General features: G+C 35.0%; 1 protein-coding gene across 4 annotated transcripts in view; it reads right to left on the minus strand.

Moving 5' to 3' along the window:
• Positions 1-15,653, minus strand: part of LOC115215581 (inversin) — a 408,281-nt gene that overhangs the window by 196,087 nt on the left and 196,541 nt on the right. The window lies entirely within an intron of this gene.

Genomic DNA, 15,653 nt, shown 5'->3' on the forward strand with positions numbered 1-15,653 from the left:
GTCGGTAAAAAAGAGGGGACTCGTTAATGAAAATAGAGGGTCAAAATGTTTATTACAAAGGTAACTTCAAATTTCATTACTCTGAGTTTCATGTCTCTGATCTTCAAAAATCAATTTGAGGAATGAAATTGAAAACTTTTGATAAGAATAACTGATGTCACAAGGATAACATTATATCTTCTGCATTGTTGGAATGTTGTGTCCCTGGAAATCTTGCAACAACATGAAATTCCCTAACACAAAACATATTTCCTATTAACATTCATATAACATGGGAACCAATAAAAATAGGTTTGAATGACAGAATTCCATGTTATGGCAAAATTCTCAGAGATGCAATGTTTCCCTAATGCAGAGGATGCTTGAATTCAGATAGGCAAGTAAAACAAAGTCAATAAGGAGTTAGAAATTTTTGAGAAAATGTGAAATATTTTTTTTTTTTTTTTTGGAACAGTGAATCTTGAAGCACCAGCCTTTGACTTTTTCTATTCAAGGATTTTCTTAACCCAATGTTTACATGCTATTATTTATAGCTTTATCTGCTTCGAGAGTCATTGTTCCTAAAATGGAAATATTTGGCTGAAAGTGAGTGCAAAAATAAAATCAAATAAATACAAAAAATACTTGATTGGATACGTATGCAAAGACAATAAATTAATTTAAAACAAATAAATAAAATAATTATAGAATTTGAGAATGAATGACATCTTGTGAATGAATTTACCCTAAAATAATTGCAATTTGTATGATTGAATTTTACTATTATTTCTGCATTTTATTTTTAGTCATTTGATTTTAGTTAGTTGATTTTTATCATTGGATATGCATCAAATCAAATATTTTCTATTTTAAAAAATTTTATCTTTATACATGAATCCTTTTTGCTTTCATTATGTGAATATTTTTATTAATGGTTTCCTGTATCATTCCTTAAATCTTGTTTGAAGATTGGAAAACTTGAAATTCAGAAACAAGAAATGTGAAGTTTCAGCTTTTATAAAGATATATATGTACACACACACATACAACATCATCATCATTGTTTAATATCCGTTTTCCATGCTAGCATGGGTTGGACGGTTCAACTGGGGTCTGGGAAGCCAGAAGGCTACGCCAGGCCCAGTCTGATCTGGCAGTGTTTCTACAGCTGGATGCCCTTCCTAACATAATAAATAAAAATGTATGGACAGGCTGAAACAGAATTACTCACTTTTGCCAGCTTGGTGGACTAGAGCAAAGTGAAATGAAATGTTTTGCTCAAGAACACAACACATTGCCCAGTCCAGGATATATGTTATATATATATATATAATTACAATTTGACTTAGCTTCACATTATTTAAAATTTCATGGATGTAGGACATATCCATTTTACCAGATTTTGGAGGTAGAACAGAGAATTTAAAATGGTTTCTAGGCATTTAGGCCTTCATTGGTCAGTTCAGCTCATGTAGCTTTTTATGTTGATGTCATGCAGTCAGCATGTTGGTGCACTTTGTTAGCATTCAGCAACACCAGTTCCTGATATTGGATACCACATATGGTGGGGTAGATAAGATATTGACATCAATCAACCTATTAATCATCCTTATGTAGAGTGTAGTGCTTTGGTAATGACAGTTATCATATGGGTGATTGTTGACCAATTGTTATCATATGGGTGAATTGTTGACCAGTTGAACAGTGTAAGATTACAAATGAGTTCACATGACCGACATGAGTTGGCTGCAACCTTTACAGATAGCAGGAATTATATATCCTGCCATTCTGTTAGCCAACTAGGCATAGTTTGGTATGTTAGGGTTATCAGCAGTCAAAGACTTGAAGTTCATAAGCACATTGATACCCCTGGTGACAACAATAAGATAGCTAGTTGTTCCTATTGACGGATACTATATATGCAGTTTCTTACTTTGGCAATTACAAGCTACAGAGGAGTAATGAATAGCCTTGTTAAGGATGTTCCTTGTGATATTGGGGAAATCATTTCAATGGTTCTGAAGTCTCCTGTCCCTTCACCTAAAGGAATCAAACTGTTATTAAATAAATGTATCTCCAACCAAATATATTCAGTGCTGCTTTCCTTCATATATCCACACACACTCTCATATCAGTAATACTTTATACTATAGAGACAATATGTTAATTGGCAGAGCACAATAAAGCATACATTTACATCTCTTTTGATAACAATGTTTCATTAAGTCAAAGATGTTTATGATAATGAGACAGACATTAGATTGAGGTTATGAAAAAAATTGTTCATTTGTTGAGAGAGATTTCTATAGCTGGCTGCCCTTCTCATTGATGACTGCTATCTGTTTTCAAGTAAGGTAATATTTCCCCGTGGCCAGACGTACTGTTACAGATGATTGAAAATAACTTTAGATGTTTTTGTTATTTAGCTCTTGGTTACCTGTAATCAAGCACACCTATAATCAAAGAATTCTAGCCATGGTCATTTTGTCTTAGTTTTAGACAATATATTCAGGACCACATTTATCAATGTGTCATTACCTTTTTTAAGATGGAAAAGTGTAATCTTCAAGATATTTGGCTGTTAGTTCTAGATTAAGCAATCATATACAGGCTCCCCTGATGGTTTGTTTAGTTGTTATTTGTATAGACATCACAAGAACAACTATATGAGTAATATTTTGAATGGAGCTTGAATACAAAATGATAAGATCCCAGAGCTCATTGTCTGGTGAATTGCATGGCATACTTAATAATGCAGGTGGAAGAAAAAAAAAGCACCCAGTCCACACTCTAAAGTGGTTGGCATTAAGAAGGGAATCCATCAGTAAAAAACATGCCAACGTAAACATTGGAACCCAATGCAATCTTTGGACACTTCAGATCCTGTCAAACTGTTCAACTCATGCCAGTATGAAACATGGCAAATATAAGATGATGATGATGGTGATGTAAAGAAGATAAGTTATTTATAGCAATAGTGATTTCTTTTGCCTAGAATCAAAGCATTCTTTATAAATAAAGTAAATACAGTCGATTAAAGTGACTGCATAGCTTTTTGGTTCTTACTTTATCGAATTATCTTCACCTTCCTTGTAAGTTTCCATTAGGATCAAACCACAATATAACAGATGTTATGCACTTGATAATGGCCAATATACTACCACCATTGGTGTCTGTTGATGACAAGATCAGTAGCTTCATTAAATCTAATGGTTATATCATTATTAAATCTTATGGTTATGTCATCATTAAATTGTAAAATGTATATCCTTCATAAATCTCTGATACAATAAGGTTTTGTAGTAAGTTCTATAATTCAAAAGAGAGGTTAGTCATATATTTGGTTTTCTCAAAGTGTGTCTCATCAAAATTAATCTTTTTGAATGTAAATGCTGTCATATGAAAAAGTTATGCACTCAGCTGCTTATAAATTTATTATTTGTATAAAATGAACTCCAGAGGAAAATTATAAAAGAGAAGGACATCCAGTAGTTATTGTCTCTGCTGGTGTTTTTGTTATTGTCAGGAATGGCTGTGTGGTGAAGAAGCTCACTTCCCAACTAGATGGTTTCAGGTTCAGTCTTACAGCATGGCATCTTGTGTAAGTGTCTTCCATAGCCCTGAGTCAACCAAAGCCTTGTGAGTGGATTTGGTAGATGGAAACTGAAAGAAGTTCACCATGTGTGTGTGTGTGCATGTGTGTGTGTGTGTGTGTGTGTATGTGTGTGTATGTGTGTGAGTGAGTGAGTGAGTGAGAGAGAGAGAGAGAGAGAGAGAGAAAGGAAGGGAGTGTATGTGTTTGTGTCTCCTTCTCTTGACATTGCATAAGAGTTCTAAATGAATGTCACTATCATACAAGCACTGCCATTCTTTTCCAGTGTTCAGTAAAACATGTTCAACCAAAGAGGAAATATTACCTTAGAAGCAGGTGAGGGCTGGTGACAGGAAGGGCATCAGGCCATAGAAAATCTGCCTTGATAAAAACTCCACCTGACCCATGCATGCATGGAAGAAGTGGACGTTAAAATGATGGTGACATTGATAGTGAGCTCAATCCTATACAACAGAACTACTTTAATGTAAGCTTTGAAGATTAGTATTCCAATTCTATTACTATCTGATACAAATACAAAAATAGTAGTGTTATGTAACTAGTGTTTTTGTCTAAAAGTGTTTCCACTTTCTGTCATGTCACATCCAAAGAAACAAAAATCTGTGATAATACAAATTCGAGTTTTTCAGACAGTAGTATGTACAACTGTGAAGTTCAGGTCACCAAACATACATTGGTTTGGTTTTAATTCATTGATTTTTAGAACCACTTTTACAAATGTGGTTTTAATACTTATGAGTTGTTTGTGAGCTGCCAAGGTGTTATTGCTACAGAAGAATAAAGAGCAAAGTCGATCTCTACCTTACTGGCAAAATTTAAGGTAAAAGGTATGTAGACACTAGATGAAATAACAAAGAATATATAAAAACCAGACTCTCAGGAGATTCGTGATGATCTTTGATGGCAAAAATAACTTACATTTTGCATGCTCTGTGTAAAATGTATATTTTCATGTTTTGAGAAGGGTGCTTCTTCAGAGAGAAAAATGAATTGCCCAAAATGTTAGAATCCATGTTTTCCCAATATAATATGAACAGATAACAAAAGATTTAGTTTAGTTCCCTATTATCTTAAGCAAGAGTGGGAACTCTTTTTAGTACCAGGAGTGAATTGCAAGTGAATTGCAATAAGAACCTGGGTTGACATCTGTGCAGAGAAAAACAAAATTTTAAAATTACAAATTCATGAGTATGAATGTGATCATGCTAAGCAGCATTAATTAAAATGTTACAATGCATTAATTTGCAAGGCAATTATAATACTTTAAATATAATAACACCAAAGATGCCAAAGAGTCTAATGTTTTAAATGTAGTGAAGCTTCTTACACTACAACTTAATGAAAATGTTAATTCTGCTTTGAAATACTTAGAGAAATTATATGACACTGATGGATAATGCAGCATTTCTTGGTTGTTGGTTTGTAAAATTAGTCAAGTACATAAGTTGTTCTTGATTAAATTTGATGCTGTCAAACATTTTCACATTAGTAAATAAGAGAAAATAGTGATAGAATTTTCAATGTTTATCTCAAAACTGGGTATTTTCCATTGTCTCCATATGATTTATAACATTCCAATTAAATAGATAAGCTATTAAATTTGGATATCAAAGTACGACCTAGTTGTAAATTAACTCAAGTGTAAGGAACCAAGGACTTCATCTTGCATTGCACTGAAAAGAATTTTGCATATTCATAGTTTGAGTTATGTAAATTTCAAAGCCTTTTTTAAAATTAATCCAAAAGATTGAAACAATCTACTGTACACTATACTGGCAATTCTGATTTCTGTTATATTTCATTTATTTATTTTTAGTGTTGGAAAATGTACAATACAGTTTGTTTTCAGATGATATTAAAACAATCACAGCAGGACTCAATGTTCTTAATATTGACATAAACCTTCTTGTAATTTCAAACTTGGATAATTTATTTGGTAAATAATATCCATCAAAAAACCCAAGTCATATAACCATTTTTGGTTCTTTAATGCCATACTGGCAATGCTTTGACATTCATGAAAAGTTTCACTTCATTTTGCAGGTCCTAACTGCACTAGAAATTATACCCTTTATTTAATCAATAAAAATCACAATAATACAAAATTCACCATATTCCACTTCAATTTCCTTCATCTCTTCTTTAAGACCTTTGATCTCTGTTGCTGAAATCCCTGTTTTTTATCAAATCAATACATTGTCTTATCACTTTCATTGTATTGTTCATTCTTAAAGAATGCGCATAGAAATTTTATAGGTGAATATGATACTGATATTCTATTCATGTATTAGAATAAAGTTTATGGTTCTCCTGTTCTGTCTAGATTAAAGTTGTCTGTAACTATTGCATTAAGTTTTTATATTTAATATTTTGGGTAGGTTGCCAGCACCAAAACCACTCTTTCTCTCCAAGTGTTCCTGCTATCCATGACATTATTGAGGTCTGCTGTTTGTAACTAGATATCAAGAGAGAGTTGATCAATGCATGTCATTCTGGGTCATCTGACATGAGAATTGCCATAGCTTGGGACCTACAAAAAGAGTTCACTCACTCAGACATCTTTGCTTTGGTAGCAATAACTAGCATATCTTGTCCTCTCCTCTCAGATGAGTGATGATATGTTGGGGATATTTTCATAAGGCTCATCTTTTCTTGGGTGCTGTTTCCATAATTTGTTGAGGAGTGCATGCAATGTATGTGTGCAGGTCCCATTAAGCTTGTTTTCTATCTTTTTCATCAGAACCCATGCTGATGAACTGTAAAGAACTGATCTTACTCTGGCTGTATAGAATTCCCTTTTCACCCAGAAGGCAATGTAGACTTCCCAAATTATTCTTAATTTGTCCAATGTGGAAATCCTTTATTGTCGATTGGATCTCATTAAAAAAGTTCTTCACCTTTGCATTGATTTTAAAGCAAGCAAATCTAGTGTTGTAAAATTTATATTTATCCTACAATATAAATATAGCCAACTTTATTGTATATACTGTTTTTTGTTGTCTCATGATGTCACAACTACAGGTAAGAAATTAAATACAAATTCTGATATCGCTTGTTTCAATGATACTTAGATATCATTAGCATTAGCCATGTCCTTTATGCACACACACACACACACATGCCCTTAGTATCTGATGAGATGATGGTGTCCGACATGCCCATGAACCTTAAGTAATGTGGAGCTGAGTCAAACTGTTATTAAAAACTTAAATATATAGGCACAGGTGTGGCTGTGTGGTAAGAAGCTTGCTTCCCAACTACATGCTTCAGGGTTCAGTCACGCTGTGTGATACCTTGGGCAAAGTGTCTTCTACTATAGCCTTGGGCTGCCAACCCTTGTGAGTGGATCTGGTAGACAGAAACTGAAAGAAGCCCGTCATATATATATATATATATATATGTATATGTTTGTGTGTGTCTTTGTTTGTTCCCCCACCATTACTTGACAACCGATGCTGGTGTGTTTACACCTCTGTAACTTAGTGGTTCAGTAAAAGAGACAAAGAATAAGTCCCAGGGTAGATTTCTTCAACTAAAACCCTTTATGGCAGTGATCCAGCAAGGCTGCAGTCAAATGACTGAAATAAGTAAAAGAATATATCTAATTCCTACCAAATGTGTCAAGAGCTACTTTATTTCAATTGTTCACTCACCCACATACATGTGTGTGTATGTGCACATGTGTGTGTGTGTATTTATGTAGTTGTTTGTCAATGCTACCCCCGCAGGTGAACTAGCATACTTTTTAGGAAAACCTTAGATAAGATGACTTTATGGATTAAAATAGTAGGAAGATCAGGGACCCCCATAAAATTCCTGATCTGCAGAGCATACCCATTTGAAAGAATCCCCTGTACAGATAGGAGCTGTATAGTGTGTACAGTAAACCCACAGATAAACTGTAAAACTAGGAACATAGTCTATAGCACATGATATACAGAGGCAAAGTGCAGAAATAGGATGAAGACCTACATTGAAGAGACAGCAAGTAGCATAGCAGAGCTGATAAGTGAACAATGGCAGGAACTGATGGAGAAGAAAAGCTCATCAGTGTTCTACCAATATGTTCAATTTGAACATGGAGGCATGGTTGACAACATGGATGTTAGGATCTTGTTGACGCATAGAACAGTCATGACACTCAGAGAGATTACAGAGGCCATACACATAATAGAAGATAGACCAAGCTTCAACAGAAAATGTGAATGGAGTAATAACAGCCCACATATTACACCACACCATGCAACCTGATGACTAAAGACAGAATGAGGAAAAATATATGACACTGGTACTAATAGTGTAATATACAAATTATTGTACATGCACACAAGACACACATTTACATACTAAAGACAAGAAGAAAGGGAAGATAAGAAATAAAATGAAAAATAGAATAGATAATTAAAAGACACAAATACAAACAGCGTAAAATGCAAACCCATATACATGCACATAGGACACATACTTACACACACATAAACATATGAGAAACATACTACAGAAAGATAAAATGGAATAAACAGGACAAGAGGAGACACATGGGACAAAGAATCACTGGTGAGGTCACAGAATGTGTAACAAAAGAACTTTGACATACGTATAAACTAAAAATAATATGAATAAAAATTAAAATGAAGGTTGAATAAATAGTGCATGTGATTAATTATCAAACTGACAAAGACAAAAAAATGGCCATCCCCAAGTATAATACACACACACACACATACACACACACACACACACACACACACACACACACACAGAATAATGTAGCTGAAAAGGGACAGGGGATGGAGTGGTACAGACTGTAGCCATTTTGATCAAATTTTTTTATCAAGTATAATATACATATGGTCAGAAACATCTTCCATAATAAAGTAATATTCTAAAACAATCTGACCTTTTCTAGAGTTAAAATTTGTTCAATAGTAACTATACACTCATTAACAAATTTTTCTTTGATGTGCGGCTTTGCTTTATTTGTAATTAGCTCACACTCTTCATAGCTGTCTTTGTTATGGAAATGTTTCATTAATATGTATTTTGAAAACATTTTGCTGATTGCATAAAAATTACTTTAAAAATGTTCTCTCAAACCTTCTGTCTATCTCTCTTTTTAATTATGATTTTCCTGGAGTAAAATACACCAGTGGTTTCTTGCAGACATCTACTCGTTTATTTACAGGATTTCTGCTAGTTTCCTGCTCTGCTGAGCTTACCCTTGAGCTATAAGGTTTGCTGAATCCTTAGGCAGGCATGGGGGACTGATTCACAAGGTATCAGTGCTTGTCCACATTGGTAGAGTTATGTGATACATGTCTAACGGTCTGCTCTTCTGTAAGTGTTGTATACCTTAACCATAGTATAATTTTCTGTAACTTGACCCCTAACTGTGACCTTTGACAGATGATGTCATCATGCGTCAGAGCTAACCTAGGAAAAGTAATGACTAAGGAGTAATTCCATTCTCCCCAAAACTCATGAATTTTTAAGCTGGAGCCTCATTACTGGAGGTAGCTGAAATGCCAAGACTCTTTCAGTTTCTCATATTCTTTAGGCTTAGTCAAGTAGTAACATCCAAGACCTCTTATTATAAACTGTAAATAGAAATTTGTTTTCACAAACAAGACACACTTTTATTTGCATTCATGAAAATAATAATGATCATTTGACTTTTTTTTCATCAAAGAACTTTTGCTAACAACTCATTTTCTCTAATTGGTACACTTTGATGTTCCTTACAATAGTGATTTAAAGTATTTAATAAAATACGAAAATGTTACTTGTACTTAAAATAACTACATTTACTTTGTAATGATGCAATCAACAGCAAACCTAGACAAAAACAGTATCACAATTCACACTGAATATTTATCATTAATAATAAGCATGACCTTCGAACATTGAGCCTCATAGAGGCAATGATAAGCAACTAAGACCTTTCGAGATATGCCATGCTTGAGAAGACCTGGCAAACCAAGTCAGATCGATGCCTGTGTTACATAACTGGCCCATTTAAAAGCACCCTTCAATCGTTGGGTGATATGCTGTGCTTGTGAAGACCTGTTGAACCGAGTGAAATTGTAGTCATGGCTGATGCCAGTGCAGCCTGACTGGCATCTGTGCCAGTGACACATAAAAAACACCTTTTGAGCATGGCTGATACCAGTGCCACCTAAATGGCACCTATGCTGGTGGTATCAAAAAAGCACCGTTTGAGTATGACTGATGTCGCTGCTGCCTCACTGGCACCCATGCTGGTGGCACGCAAAAGGCGCTATTTGAGCATGGCCAATGTCACTTTCACCTGACTGGTACCTGTGCTGGTGGCACATAAAAAGTACCATTTGAGCATAGCCGATACCAGTGTTGTCTGACTGGCACCTATGCCAGTGGCACATAAAAAGCACCATTTGAGTGTGGCGGGTGCCAGTTCCACCTGACTTGTACCCATGCTGCCTGACTGGCACCTGTGCTGGTGGCATGTAAAAAGCAACATTCGAATGTGACCAATGCCAGTGCTGCCTAACTAACTCCTGTGCTGGTGGCATGTACAAAGCACCCACTACACTCTTGGAGTAGGAAGGGCATCCACCTGTAGAAACCTTGCCAAACCAGATTGGAGCCTGGTGCAGCCTCCCGGTTTGCCAGTTCTCAGTCAAACCGTCCAACCCATGCCAGCATAGAAAGCAGACATTAAACAATGATGATGATGGTGATGATGAATAAGTATTGAAGACTAGTCTCAAAAACACTGAGCCTTTCAAAAAAAATGAAAAAGGACTGAGATATGTAGTGCATTGCTGTACTCAAGAAGACCCATCTACTACAGCAGAATTGATATCCAAAAACCAAGGTGAAAAGCCACATAAAAAGTACCTAGTCCACTTTGTTAAGTGGTTGTCATTTGGAAGGGCAACCAATTATGGAACCTGGTGCAGCCCCAGGCCTTGCCAGCTCCTGTCAAGCTGTCCAATTCATGCCAGCATGGGAAACGGATGTTAAATGATGATGATGATGATAAATAAGCATGCTTGTTGATTAAGAAGTTTGCTTCCCAAATCACATGGTTCTGAGTTCACTCCCATCGCATAGCATCTTGGGCAAAAGTTTTCTATTATTACTTAGGGCCAGCAAGAGCCTTGTGAGTAGATTTGATAGATGAAAACTGAAAGAAACCTATCATATATGAATGTGTGTGAGTGTGTGTGTTTGTTTCTCCTTTTCTTGCCATTATGTAAAGACTGTAAATGGGTATCACTGTTATACAACTAATGTCATTCATTTCCAATGAAAACATGGCTGGCCATGGGGAAATATTACCTCGCTTGGAAACCAAAAACATTTGGGCATAGGAAAGGCATCTGCTTCAATGAATTTCATCTGACCCATGCAAGCATAGAAAAACTAGGAGTAGCTGTGTGGTAAGTAGCTTGCTTACCAACCACATGGTTCCAGGTTCAGTCCCACAGCATGGCACCTTGGGCAAGTGTCTTCTACTATAGCCTTGGGCTTGATAGACGAAAACTGAAAGAAACCCATCGTATATATGTATATGTATATATATATATATATTATATATATATATATATAATATATATATATATATATATATAATATATATATGTGTGTGTGTGTGTGTGTGTGTGTATGTTTGTGTGTCTGTGTTTGTCCCCCCAACATCGCTTGACAACCAATGCTGATGTGTTTACGTCCCCATAACTTAGCGGTTCGGCAAAAGAGACCGATAGAATAAGTACTAGGCTTACAAAGAATAAGTCCTGGGGCTTAATTGTTCGACTAAAGGTGGTGCTCCAGCATGGCCACCGTCAAATGACTGAAACAAGTAAAAGAGTAAAAGAGCATTAAAATGGCAATGATGAAGATGACAACGATGATGATGAATGCCTAATGAGGCAGAATAAAAACCAGGAAGTGGAGAGGGAAGAATAATGCTGAATGCTACTGCTGAATGCTAATAAAGGTGTGGCTAATACATCCTAATTTGTAAGTATTCTGATTCATAATTACTGTCACAAAATGATCATTACAACTTGCAGAAATTTGTTTATGCCTTACGGAATGTTGGAAAAACAAATTATATTTAATTACAGTTTAAATTCTAAAACTTAACTGCTTACTTTTTTTTATTTACATATATATAGTCTTTTTTTTTGTTAGTTTATATGGGTTTTTAATGAAATTTGTCAGTGGTTAGTTTAAAATTTGAATGTAAGTAAACTCTTATTCACAGCTGATACTCTTCGCCCAATACTCTGAGGCAGTGGTTCTCAACCATTTTTTGCCTACGGCATCCTTTGATTACTATTTCATTCTGGTGGACCCCCATAGCCATTCAATGTTTAACCCTTTAGTATTTAAACTGGTCATATTCAGTCAAAATATTCTGCCTGTTTTATGTTCAAACTGGCCATATCCAGCCCCTCTGGTCTACCCTACAATGTTACCCTAAAAATAAACAATCACATCATTGAAATCTCAAAGCCACAAGATAATGCATGATTAATTCAAAACAATGTGAATAAATAAGCATTAAATTTGGCAGAATAATCTGAATGCTAAAGGGTTAAAGACTAGCTTCATAGATATTTTTTCAAAATTCCTATTTTGTTTTCCTCACATTAAAATGTATAGGTTGAAGTACATAAAATGTTAGAGAAAGAAATCTTGCTGTTTCTTGTAATAAATACATCCAAAGTAAGATATTTTCATGGACCCTTAAAATACTAATTGTGGACCTCCAATATACTATTTTGCTTGTGTGAGCCCCCAGTCTTACATGGACCCCCCAGGGATCATATAGACCCCAGCTGAGAACCACTGCTCTAAAGGCATACATTACTCTTTTATTTATAATAGTTATAATGCAATATGAAGTCAAAAGATTGATAGGATCCTACAACTCTACTTAATGAAGAATAGTTGTTAGTATATTGAATAATAGACACTTGTAATTCATTTCATTTAGCTAAGATAAAAATAAGGGTAACTTCATCCAAAGTCAAATTTCTTCCACGACACATCAATAAATGTCATCAGAAATTTTCTCCTTTTGCAATACAAGTCACATTATCAGAAGTTCAAACAGCTCTGTGTAAATTACTAAGTAGTTCAGAAAGTTCAGAAGGTAACCAGGGTAATAGAGAATTATATTTTTCTACTTTGTGTCTATTGTGAAAAGACATAAATATAAAACTTGATAACACTCCAGCTTTTATTTTTCACATGGGACCTATATTTCAAAAAATTAAGTTAGTAGTTCATTTATATTTAGTGCCTACATGGAAAAATATTAAATTTACAGCCTTCTCTTACAGCTTACACAAAATTACAGTAGGCAAAAATAATTTGTTTCAGTACAATTTTACTTAAGAAAAAGATGATGATTGAAAGTTGGCAATCAATAATGAGTTACTTCTCTGATATGTTGAGAATTGTAACATAAGATGTGTTTAGTTTAGTGAGGGAAGAAGAAACGAACAAAAGGAATCTAATGTAAGCTATATATCATGGATTAAAAAAAAATGAACAATGTGCTTCATTCAGTTAGTAGAAATGAATACATACCAAAATTTGTAGTGTTCCTTGAAGTAAAACTCATTTATCTGCTTAACTTAACTCCTTCCAACAATTTCTTTGCAAATATTCAAATTTTTACAAGTAATGTTTCATGTAAGACAAAGTTTCATAAAAATAGAAAACTCCTTCAACCACTTAGTAGACGCTCAACTATCTCCTGTCTCTATGAAATCGTCATCCTTGGTAATTCCAAAGCTCTGATGGCACTCATACATCTTTCACCAAAGCAGGGATGAAATCATTTATTATTCTGAACTGTCTACATTAGTTTGTATTCAAGTCTATCTGTACCCTTGACCAATACACTTCAAACATCCTTGACTTCTTTCTCTATTCCAATCTCAATTTTCTCCTAGTTGTCATTTTTCTGTCTCTATCCGATCATTTGGCTACATTCAGTCAAGGTAACTCACTTCACATCTTTCTTCTGTACAACAACCTAACAACACACACATGTGCATGTACACACATGCATGCATGCACGCACACACACACACCAGTCCAAATAACCAGTCAGAATTGTATCAGTGGCATGCTAACTAAATCATGACAGCAAATGTGCTTCATCTATGACCGATCTGAAATACCTGTATGAATAATTAATACAATTTTCCTAGGCTTTTCTTTTCACATCACTCATACAATTAAATCTTAAAATCCCAAACCCCAAAATGGTTCAGCTGCAGCTACACAAGAAAAGAACACAATACATTGAAAAAGTCTATTACCATTACTGAAAAGGAAGATTTACTCACCAACATTATGTCTGTAAGACATGTCAGAAGAAAATTAATATACCTCTGTGAACTGCTCAAATAGAAAGTTCTTTTGTCTCTCAAATTGCTGCCAAGCTTTTATCTGATTTCATTGCAAAATAATTTGCACTAATTTAGTTATATCTTCCCACCCCTCAATCCTCAACCAATGTCATTCTGTGAGCAGTGTGGCTTTTTCTATAACATATCAAGTATTGTCTGCTTTGCTACAAAAAAACATTTCCTAAACTCTGCTTTCTCACCCATACCTGTTTTATTGCCAAGTATATGCAGTTGCCAAATGTGAAAACTCCATGCAATCCAACCCCAAAATGGTGACCAGTAAAGACAGTGCCTTCTCCAGCATTCTTAAACTCTTAGCTCTGTCTCTTTTTATGCAGCTTTTCCTCAGTTTGTGAATATACACAATGATGTGTCTCATTTCCAAGAGAAGCACCTTTTTGACACTGTCATCTATTGATGTATCATATTTTATTTTGAATAGGATGGAAAGAATTACAACAACCAAATCCTTCATTACCTTGAAACACATACACAAATTCTTTCTCATTGATCACCATTATTGTTTCAGCAGTTTCAGATTTATAGAAATTTACCTCTTTTTGCCATTCATTGGTGGTATTTTGTCCTTGAAGGCGGCGAGCTGGCAGAAACGTTAGCACGCTGGGCAAAATGCGTAGCCGTATTTTGTCTGCTGTTACGTTCTGAGTTCAAATTCCGCTGAGGTCGACTTTGCCTATAATCGACTTAATCCCTTTGTCTGTCCTTGTTTGTCCTCTCTGCGTTTAGCCCCTTGTGGGTAGTAAAGAAAAAGGTATTTTGTCCTTGCAAACTTCAATGGAAGCAATGTTATTGCCCTTGACATCAGAAAATCCTTTTGACTATGTCTGACATGCGAAATGAAGTTGTATACTTGAAGGTGCCGCTTACTGTTTTGTATTTTTAATCCAAAATTTACTTCCAGGCATCAAAATATGCACACATGTGTCACTCTCTGACTTACATCTTACCAACTCTGGTGCATCCAAGTTTTGGTTATGTCTCTCTTAATTAATGATCTGTTTTGATTAAATAAAAGCACATTCCTATGCAAATGAGACCAGCTTTCACTGTTTATCAATCTTTTGTTGATAAGCATCACCCAAACACAATCTAGACATCTCACCCTAGATATGCACTGCTTCCATGTGAGTTAAAATGTAATCTCTAGTGACAACATTACAATTTAGTATCTACTTCGATTACATATACCAATACAACAGCTTTGCCCTTTTCCTCCACAACTAAAACACACAATATCATTACAAATCCTAGCCTCACAATATTCAATGAACTTTCATGAAGACTTCACATTGCTAATTTTGAAACTCCAAGGCAAGGCTTACTCTTCAGGATCCAGAAAATACTTTGGTTCTGATCAGCTACTGACCCTTGAAAAAGCTGAAATAAGATTCATACTGAACTACAACTCAAAATTCTGGATAGTACAGCTGCTCCACTACAGCAATTACTGAATGTATTAAAAAGTGCTATTGCTAGGGGCATACCACTTCCACTCTCATTCACCCGATACAAATGCTTCTTTTCTCAAGTGAACCTTAAAACCCAATATTAAACATGCAATGAAAGATGTCTACAAATTTGATTCTTAAATGGGAATCTAAAAAAAGATATTTCGTTTTTGG

This window comes from Octopus sinensis, linkage group LG1, assembly GCF_006345805.1.
Source record: "Octopus sinensis linkage group LG1, ASM634580v1, whole genome shotgun sequence".
Taxonomy (NCBI): domain Eukaryota; kingdom Metazoa; phylum Mollusca; class Cephalopoda; order Octopoda; family Octopodidae; genus Octopus; species Octopus sinensis.